Raw genomic sequence first — 10,655 nt, 5'->3', positions numbered from 1 at the left:
CAAGAGATGCAGGTTCAATCCCTGGGTTGGGAAGATTCCCTAGAAGAGGAAGTAGCAACCAGCTTCAGTATTCTTGCCTGGAAAACCCTATGGACAGAGCAGCCTGGTGGACTACAGTCCATGGGGTCGCAAAGATGTGGGCATGACCGAGCAACTAACACTTTCACTTTCTTTGCAAGAGATGAAGAAAACACTGAAATTGGAAACTGACTATAGAAGTATAGGAGTAAATAAAGTATGTCTACAGCCAGTAAGATCAAATCTATATGATTTTTAAAATGCCATTATTGTCAACTTGATCATAGACTCCACAATGACAGGGTTTTCCTTGTCTCATACCTTGTATATCAAAGGATTAGCTTGTTGCCTAATCCAAACTACCTGCTCAGAGAACAAATAGACCAAAATGTGAGGCTGGGCCATATATGAAATTCAGCTCTACCCTCCAGCACAGAATAGACTTCACCTAATCAAAATCATTTATAGACAGTAAGATTCATTCCAGATATTTTTAAGATTTCCTCTAATATTTTAAGTACCTTACATGTGTAAAAGATCTAGTAAGGGACTTTCCTAGTGATCCAGTGGTTAAGACTCTGCTCTTCCAATACAGGGGCCTGGTTTAAATCCCTGGTGGGGGAAATAAGATCCTACATATCATGTGGCATGAAAAAAAAAAAAAAATCTAGTAAATGGAGGGAAAGTGAAAGTGAAGTCACTCAGTCATGTCCAACTCTTTGTGACCCCATGGACTGTAGCCTACCAAGCTCCTCCGTCCGTGGGATTTTCCAGACAAGAATGCTGGAGTGGGTTGCCATTTCCTTCTCCAGGCAATCTTCCCAACCCAGGGATTGAACCCGGGTCTCCTGCATTGTAGGCAGACACTTTACCATCTGAGCCACCAGGGAAGTCAATGGAGGGACTATGAATGAAATCCAACTATGTCTGACATCAAATTCCATTTCCTTCCTATTGTATCTTTCTGCCACAATGTAATATTTAAAATTTTATTATATACATGAATTAGATGTCTTTACTCAATGGATTCTATTCAGAATTATTTTTTGTACTTTTATTTCAAATGTTAAATCAGGGAAGGTTGTATCCCCAGGTACAAATGCTCCAATTTAATAAATCAATTTTAAGTTATATTTTATATATGCAATTGCTAATGAGAAAATTGCTTTTCTGATGTCCTATGTATCCTAAAATTTAACATTTCAGCTAGAGCATTTTATTGATTCTAAAGGAAAACAAAACAAAATGTTCCATTAACATAGAGGACCCTCTGTGTAGCTTAAGTAACTACTATTGGAATGAACTCATTGCTTTATACAGATTTCACTAGCTAATGATGTTGGAAAGTTGGCAGATTCAACATATTCCTGTGGTATTGTCTCCCATTTCCTATCAAGATATCAACTATTTCTGTTGAAGCAGACTAAAATGAAGCTTGATGGTTGTGAGCAAGGCTTAGAACCCAGATGAGCAGGATATCTCTGTGAGCTTGTGAACCAGCATTGAAATGTATCAAACAACATGGATTTTGGGGAGATCTTGGCCTTGTGGTCTCCCCAGAATAATCCAAGAAGTTACTCAATAAAGGATAATGAGCAGTTCTTTTAAAATATAAGTTTCCCAAATTGAAGACTCTCAACTGTAGATTGTCCTTCAAAAACCCATCTTCCTTTTAGCCATACAGACTAACAAGTTAATCATATCACTTAAATAGGTCTGTTCCTGATTTCTGAGATTTTTTTCAGAAAAAGGGGTACATACAGATAATTTTGTGAACAAAGACACAAGTCTTCAGAATCCATCATAAATTTTAGTGAAGTAAGCAATAGGTATGAGCTTCCTGGGTGGCTCAGACAGTAAAATAATCCACCTGCAATGAAGGAGACCTGGATTCAATCCCTGGATTGGGAATATCCCCTGGAGGAGAGCATGACAACTCCAGTAATCTTGCCTGGAGAATCCCTATGGACTGAGGAACTTGGTGGGCTAAAGTCCATGCAGTCTCAAAGAATCAGACACAAATGAACGACCAAGCATAGCACATAAAAACAGTAGGTATAACGGAAAGTTTTAGAGAACATCAGGAATTAGTAGTTGATTAATGTCATGAGGATGACCTACTTTCAGTGTCTTGTGGGATGACCAATATAATCCACTTCTCGATTCATGAAGTTAAAAAAAAAAAATTAGTATCTTACCCAAAGCCATGTTTGCCTCTCTGGTTACGACTTCAGTGGATGCCTTGTTCAGAACTTTCAACAGAGTTAAATCCATGGAAAATCTGTGAATTTCAATTGTTCATGACTCATGGATAATACAGACTTAATTTAAATTGACCATAGAAAATATTTTACTAATGGAACTAAAATGAACTGGTTGGGGGCAAAATTATAATTTGTAGTTTATCATGTTTTGCATATACATACCTCTTTACTTGGAGAAAAAAGCTGAGACTCATTATCACATTTAAAAGTAGTTATAAAAAATTTAGATATTAAAGGGGAAATACAGAGACTGTCTTTTTTAGAATTAAGTTAAACTCTATCCCTTCTGATCTACCAACTTTATTGCCACTTTTACTTTATAAGTTCTATTTATACAGTCTTTGGGGTATTAAACTGCTTTTTTTGCAAGTCTAGTTGCTTCTTATAAAATCTTTTCCTTTTGATTCATTGACAGCTCATCAACCAACAAATCTCAGTAGTGACAAACTATGATTGAAGCACGTATCTCAATTTCTCTCAGAATCTCAATATATTTCTGATTCAATACTGAATTTACCATTATTAGCTCATCCCTTCTCTTACTGTCTCCGTTCATCCATCAAGGATAAACTACATGTCAGGCCTAGAATCATTTGAACCAAGAGAAGAAAAAGGAATAAAATAACATTAGTTCACTATAATCCTATCATTTAATTTATCTTACTGTAAAATTTATTTCTTAATAATTATATCCAATAGGAAATTATACTTTTCCAATTTACTAATTCCTAAAAATTGAAATGATTTCTCATTTGATAATAATCAACAATTAGTACACTTTTTCTTTGTTATGCCTTAAACTACTAAGTTTGGAAAAAATACCTATAAACATAAATAATCATATGGTAATGATATCCAACTAGCATATCAAGCTAAGTTTGTATTCTGAAGTATTGTAATGCTTCAATTGACTGAATAGTGCACACCGTGTATCTAATACAAGCCAGCCATGTCTATTAAGGAAAATTTGAATTTGAATTTCATTATGAAATTCCCTTTATTTATGATTCATTGCCTAGCAATTCAGCCCAAATTCAGTTGGGCTCTAGGAATATGTAATATTTTTATCAATTTAAAATAATAAAATAAAGCTATAAAATATTATATATATATCATGATAAATTAGTTTATATCTATATATATGATTTACATTCATATGTTTTATATATATATATATAGAAAGGATATACATGATATATAAAGGATATCATATCATATATAAAGGATATACATCATATATAAAGGATATACATCATATATAAAGGATATACATCATATATAAAGGATAAAATGATATATATATATATTAGTTAAATGGCAAGCTACACTACATCATATTGGAACCAAAATAAAAGCTAAGACAATTTCATATATGGGATTTTATTTGGCTGTAAAAATAAACCTAACAATGAAAGTAATTGTGGAGTAAATATTTCCCATTTTATTCACTATCATATGTGTATTTGTAGTAGGCAGAATAATGACACTTCTCCCACCAAAGATGTCTCTCATATCTGTAATTTGTGAATATCTTACTTTAGGTAACCAAGAACGATTAAGGTAACCAAGGGGGATTAAGAGGCTGGAGATTATCTGCCACTATCTGCCATCTATAAGCTGAGACCAAGGAAAGTCAGTGATACTGAATTGTAGCACATACAAAGTACTTGAATTGAATCAAGTACAAAGTACTGAATTGTCCAAGTACAAAGATCCAAGAATTAGAGGAGCCAATGATGTAAATCCTAGTTTAAGGATTGTGGAAGACCAATGTATATTGCTCAAGTAGATAAGAAGGTAAAAAGGGGACAAATTCCTCCTTTATCTGCTTTTTGTTATATTCATGTTCTCAAAAGAGTGGATGATGCCCATTCACATCAGGAAGGTAATATATTTTACTGAGTCCACCAATTCAAATGCTAATCTCATCCTGAAACAACTTAACAGACATATCCAGAAATAATGTTTAATCTGGACACCCCATGCTACCCTTAATTAGACACATCTAGGTAACTAACCCAGGTTGCTATAACATATTACCATAGACAGTGGCAGAAACAACTGATATTTATTTCTTATAGTTATAGAGATTAGAGAATACAAGATCAAGTTCTGGCAAATTTGGTTCATGGTGAGCGCCTGATTCTTGGCTTGTAGACAAACACCTTCTTAAGATGTGCTCAAATGCCCTTTGAGGGAGAGGGCTCTCTTGTGTCTCTTTCTCTTCTCATAAAGACACTAATCCCATTATGAGGGCACCATCCTCATGACCTCATCTAAACTTAATTCCCAATGACCTCACCTCCAAATATCACCACACTGGGGGTTCATACTTTTGAGGGGAACATATTCGGTCCATAACACAAAGTAAGGTAAGTCAGTTGTTTGCATTTGAAAGAAAGCCTGTAAAAGCCCTAATAAAGATCTCTGCAAAAGCTGGGACCTCTGACCTCCCAGGAAAAAAATATGACACAGAAACTCAGCCAGCCCAACTATGAATAAGCATTGGGCATTGTTCTCCCGGGGACTTCCATGGACTATGCTGAATTGGGTTTTCAATGTACTGGGATGTACACACTGAAAAAAAAACTCCACTTCTTCGTGCAGACCTTAAGAAAAAATTGCCCTTGCAGAGGTCACTAACCTGCCAGCAGGAGAGTCAGAGAATTAGAATCAATAATAGACTGACCATTTTTAATGCAACAATGTCCTTATTATCCTTCTCACGTTCATTAACTCTGGCTGCTTAGCTTGTAGGAGGAAATAAATGTAAATATTTCATAACCAAGTGTGCATATCATTAGTAATTTCTACCAATGTTCTCTATCCTTGGATATCTTGAACTGAAGATTTTTACCTTTAACCTTCAGCTAATACCCACAACAAAACAACTGCAAAAGAACCAGTGGATACCCAGCTGGAAACATGACTAATTCAGAATATAAACTAGTTTCTGGTCTTGACAACTCACGTGATTGTCCAATAGCCCATAAAAGGAGCAGCCATGGAAGCTTTGTAGAGGCCCAACAGCACATTATGGACTTCTCAGGTGGCTCCATAGTAAAGAATCTGCCTGTGATGCAGGTGGTGCAGGAGACAGGGGTTCGATCCCTGGATTGGGAAGATCCCCTGAAGGAGAAAATGACAACCCACGCTGACACTCTTTCCTGGAGAATCCAATGGAGAGGGGAGCCTGGTGGGCCCATAGGGTCGCAAAGAGTTAGACATGACTAAGCAACCAAGCACACAGCACATGCTTCCTCTTGCCAAGACTGACCTAATTATTGATCCTTCAGTATGTCTCAACAGTTAGAAGTCAAGGAAAACACAGCTTTCAGTGTGGCACCATGTCCCCTGTTCTACATAACAAATTGCCACAAACCAAGTGACATAAAGCAAGGATCTGTTACCACACAGTTCTATAGGTCAGAAGCCTGAGACCAGTGTGAGACCCTAGATAAGCCCCATAGGGTCTCACATGGCCAAAATCAAGATATTACCCAGGCTCAGCTCCTATCTGGAACCTCTGGGGGAAGATCCACATCTAAACTCGTGTAAACCGCTAACAGAACTCAGCTCTGTGTGTTTGTAGGAGTGTTTTTCTTGGCTGGCTCTCAACAAGCCTCTCTAGCCTTCCTCGAGGCTGCTTTCAAGACCTTGCACTCGACACCTCAAATTTCAAAGCCAGCTGAAGTATGTTGAGTCATTTTCCTGTTTCCCTGTTTCTCTGGCTCGGTCTTCTTCAACCTCCAGGTGAAAAGCCTCTGCTTTTAAAGGGCTCATAGGAATCAGTTAGGTATACCTGGATCATTTCCATTACGATTAACTCAAAGTCAACTGATGGTTTGGGAGAGAATGGATACATGCATGTGTATGGCTGAGTGCCTTTGCTGTTCACCTAAAACTACCACACCATTGTTAATCTGCTATACCCCAATACAAAATATTTTTGGTGAGGGAAAAAAAAGTCAAGCGATGGATGTAAATAACTGATAGCCACATATAAATTTAGTACACATAGGTACTTAAGATTTAGTAACTTTCCTACCTCTGCACATTTTTTTTCCATGTAATGTAACAGTCATGGGCATGATATCTCATCATATTCACAGTCACAGGAATTAGGATAGGACATCTTAGAGAGTTGTCTTTTAGAATTCTTGTTGTCCAGAGACTAACCAGCCACTTGTGAGAAAAAAAAAAAAAAAGGTTTATGTCACACTTCTATTCTGGAAAAGGCAGCAATTCCTTCTGACCATGACTGGCAGTTATTCTGGATATGGTTAGCTTTTCATGTCTATAGCACTGCAGCCAGCAAAACTGTCCAAGAGCTCACAAAATATGTGATATATTGACACGGACCCAAGATAATAATGGACTACAGAGCCATTTTATGGTTAAGGAAGGGTGGCCAAAGGCATATGATTATGGATCCACTGTTCTTACCATGCACCACACCCTGAAGAAGATGGTTGCCTGATAAAGTCTTGGAATAACCTCTTGAAGGTAAAGCTAAGGAGATAGAAACGACATACTATGAGTTTAAGAAAGTGTTAGGATCTAGTTTATAGTTAAACCATCTGACATTATATAGTGCTGTGTCACCAATAGTCAGACTGTATGCACCTAGTTTAAATGTTGGAAAGCAGGCATAGCAATACTCATATCAGATAAAATAGACTTTAAAATAAAGGCTGTGAAAAGAGACAGAGAAGGACACTACATAATGATCAAAGGATCAACCCAAGATGAAGATACAACAATTATAAATATATATGTACCCAACATAGGAGCACCACAATATATAAGGCAAATTCTAACAAGTGTGAAAGGGGAAATTAACAATAATACAATAATAGTGGGAGACTTTAATACCCCACACACACCTATGGATAGATCAACTAAACAGAAAATTAACAAGGAAACACAAACTTTAAATGATACAATAGACCAGTTAGACCTAGTAGATATCTATAGGACATTTCACTCCAAAGCAATGAATTTCACCTTTTTCTCAAGAGCACATGGAACCTTCTCTAGGATACACACCCTGGGCCATAAATCTAGCCTTGGTAAATTCAAAAAAATTGAAGTCATTCCAAGCACCTTTTCTGACCACAATGCAGTAAGATTAGATGTCAATTACTGGAGAAAAACTATTAAAAATTCCAACATATGGAGGTTGAACAACACGCTGCTGAATAACCAACAATCACAGAAGAAATAAAAAAAGAAATCAAAATATGCATAGAAATGAATGAAAATGAAAACACAACAACCCAAAACCTATGGATCACTGTAAAAGCAGTGCTAAGGGGAAGGTTCATAGCAATACAGGCTTACCTCAAGAAACAAGAAAAAAGTCAAATAAATAACCTAACTCTACACCTAAAGCACTACAAAAGGAAGAAATGAAGAACCCAGGGTTAGTAGAAGGAAAGAAATCTTAAAAATTAGGGCAGCAATAAATGCAAAAGAAACAAAAGAGACCATAGCAAAAATCAACAAAGCTAAAAGCTGTTTCTTTGAGAAGATAAATAAAATTGACAAACCATTAGCCAGACTCATCAGGAAACAAAGGGAGAAGAATCAAATTAACAAAATTAGAAATGAAAATGGAGAAATCACAGCAGATAACACAGAAATACAAAGGATCATAAAAGACTACTGTCAGCAACTATATGCCAATAAAATGGACAACTTGGAAGAAAATGACAAATTCTTAGAAAAGTACAACTTTCCAAAACTGAACCAGGAAGAAATGGAAAATCTTAACAGACCCATCACAAGCATGGAAATTGAAACTGTAATCAGAAATCTTTCAGCAAACAAAAGCCCTGGACCAGACGGCTTCACAGTGGAATTCTACCAAAAATTTAGAGAAGAGCTAACACCTATCCTACTCAAACTCTTCCAGAAAATTGCAGAGGAAGATAAACTTCCAAACTCATTCTATGAGGCCACCATCCCCTAATACCAAAACCAGGCAATGATGCCACAAAAAAAGAAAGCTACAGACCAATATAACTGATGAACATAGATGCAAAAATCCTTAACAAAATTCTAGCAAACAGAATCCAACAACATATTAAAAAGATCATACATCATGACCAAGTGGGCTATATCCCAGGGATACAAGGATTCTTCAATATCCACAAATCAATCAATGTAATACACCACATTAACAAATTGAAAAATAAAAACCATATGATTATGTCAATAGATACAGAGAAAGTCTTTGACAAAATTCAACATCCATTTATGACAAAAACCCTCCAGAAAGCAGGAATAGAAGTAACATACTGCAACATAATAAAAGCTATATATGACAAACCCACAGCAAACCTTTTCACCATTATCCTCAATGGTGAAAAATTGAAAGCATTCCCCTAAAGTCAGGAACAAGACAAGGGTGCCCACTCTCACCACTACTATTCAACATAGTGTTGGAAGTTTTGGCCACAGCAATCAGAGCAGAAAAAGAAATTAAAGGAATTCAGATTGGAAAAGAAGAAGTAAAACTCTCACTGTTTGCAGACGACATGATCCTCTACATAGAAGACCCTAAAGACTCCACCAGAAAATTACTAGAGTTAATCAATAACTATAGTGAAGTTGCAGGATATAAAATTAACACACAGAAATCCCTTGCATTCCTAAACACTAACAGTGAGAGCACAGAAAGAGAAATTAAGGAAACAATTCCTTTCTCCATTGCAATGAAAATAATAAAATACTTAGGAATATATCTACCTAAAGAAACAAAAGACTTATATATATAGAAAATTATAAAACATTGATGAAAGAAATCAAAGAGGACACAAATAGATGGAGAAATATACTATGTTTATGGCTTGGAAGAATCAATATAGTGAAAATGAGTATACTACCCAAAGCAATCTATAGATTCAATGCAATCCCTATCAAGCTATCAACAGTACTTTTCACAGAACTAGAACAAATAATTTAACATTTTGTAGTGAAATACAGAAAACCTCAAATAGCCAAAGAAATCTTGATGAAGAAGAATAGAACTAGAGGAACCAACCTGCCTGACTTCAGGCTCTACTACAAAGCTACAGCCATTAAGACGGTATGGTACTGGCACAAAGAAAGAAATATAGACAAGTGGAACAAAATAGAAAGCCCAGAGATAAATCCATGCACCTATGGATACCTTATCTTTGACAAAGGAGGCAAGAATATACAATGGAGAAAAGACAATCTCTTAACAAGTGGTGCTGGGAAAACTGGTGAACCACTTGTAAAAGAATGAAACTAGAACACTTTCTAACACCATACACTAAAATAAACTCAAAATGGATTAAAGATCTAAATGTAAGAACAGAAACTATAAAACTCCTAGAGGAAAACATAAGCAAAACACTCTCCTATACAAATCACAGCAGGATCCTCTATGACCCACCACCCAGAGTATTGGAAATAACAGTAAAAATAAACACATGGGACCTAATTAAACTTAAAAACTTTTGCACAACAAAGGAAACTATAAGCAAGGTGAAAAGACAGCCCTCAGAATGGGAGAAAATAATAGCAAACGAAGGAACAGAAAAAGGATTAATCTCAAAAATATACAAGCAACTCCTGCAGCTCAATTCCAGAAAAATAAATTACCCAATCAAAAAATGGGCCAAAGAACTAAACAGACATTTCTTCAAAGAAGACATACAGATGGCTAACAAACACATGAAAAGATGCTCAACATCACTCATTATCAGAGAAATGCAAATCAAAACCACAATGAGGTACCATTACATGCCAGTCAGGACGGCTGTTATCCAAAAGTCTACAAGCAATAAATGCTGGAGAAGGTGTGGAGAAAAGGGAACCCTCTTACACTGTTGGGGGAATGCAAACTAGTATAGCCACTAAGGAGAACAGTGTGGAGATTCCTTAAAAAACTGGAAATAGAACTGTCATATGACCCAGCAATCCCACTTCTGGGCATACACACCGAGGAAACCAGAATTGAAAGAGACAGGAGTATCCCAAAATTCATCGCAGCACTGTTTATAATAGCCAGGACATGGAAGCAACCTAGATGCCCATCAGCAGATAAATGCATAAGAAAGCTGCGGTACATATACACAATGAAATATTCAGTTCAGTTCAGTTAGTCGCTCAGTCGTGTCTGACTCTTTGCGACCCCATGAATTGTAGCACGCCAGGCCTCCCTGTCCATCACCAACTCCCGGAGTTTACTCAAACTCATGTCCATCGAGTCGGTGATGCCATCCAGCCATCTCATCCTCTGTCTCCCCTTCTTCTCCTGCCCCCAATCCCTCCCAGCATCAGGGTCTTTTCCAGTGAGTCAACTCTTTGCATGAGGTGGCCAAAGTATTGGAGTTTCAG

General features: G+C 36.6%; 1 non-coding gene across 1 annotated transcript; it reads right to left on the bottom strand.

The window, feature by feature from the left end:
- Window positions 1-836: 836 nt before the first annotated feature.
- TRNAC-ACA lies at window positions 837-908 on the bottom strand. Its single transcript has one exon. It is a non-coding gene; the product is annotated as a tRNA-Cys (tRNA).
- Window positions 909-10,655: the final 9,747 nt, after the last annotated feature.

The sequence above is a fragment of the Cervus canadensis genome, chromosome 19, assembly GCF_019320065.1.
Source record: "Cervus canadensis isolate Bull #8, Minnesota chromosome 19, ASM1932006v1, whole genome shotgun sequence".
Lineage (NCBI taxonomy): Eukaryota > Metazoa > Chordata > Mammalia > Artiodactyla > Cervidae > Cervus > Cervus canadensis.
Note: the sequence above shows the minus strand (reverse complement) of the source record. Positions and strands in the feature narration are given on the sequence as shown.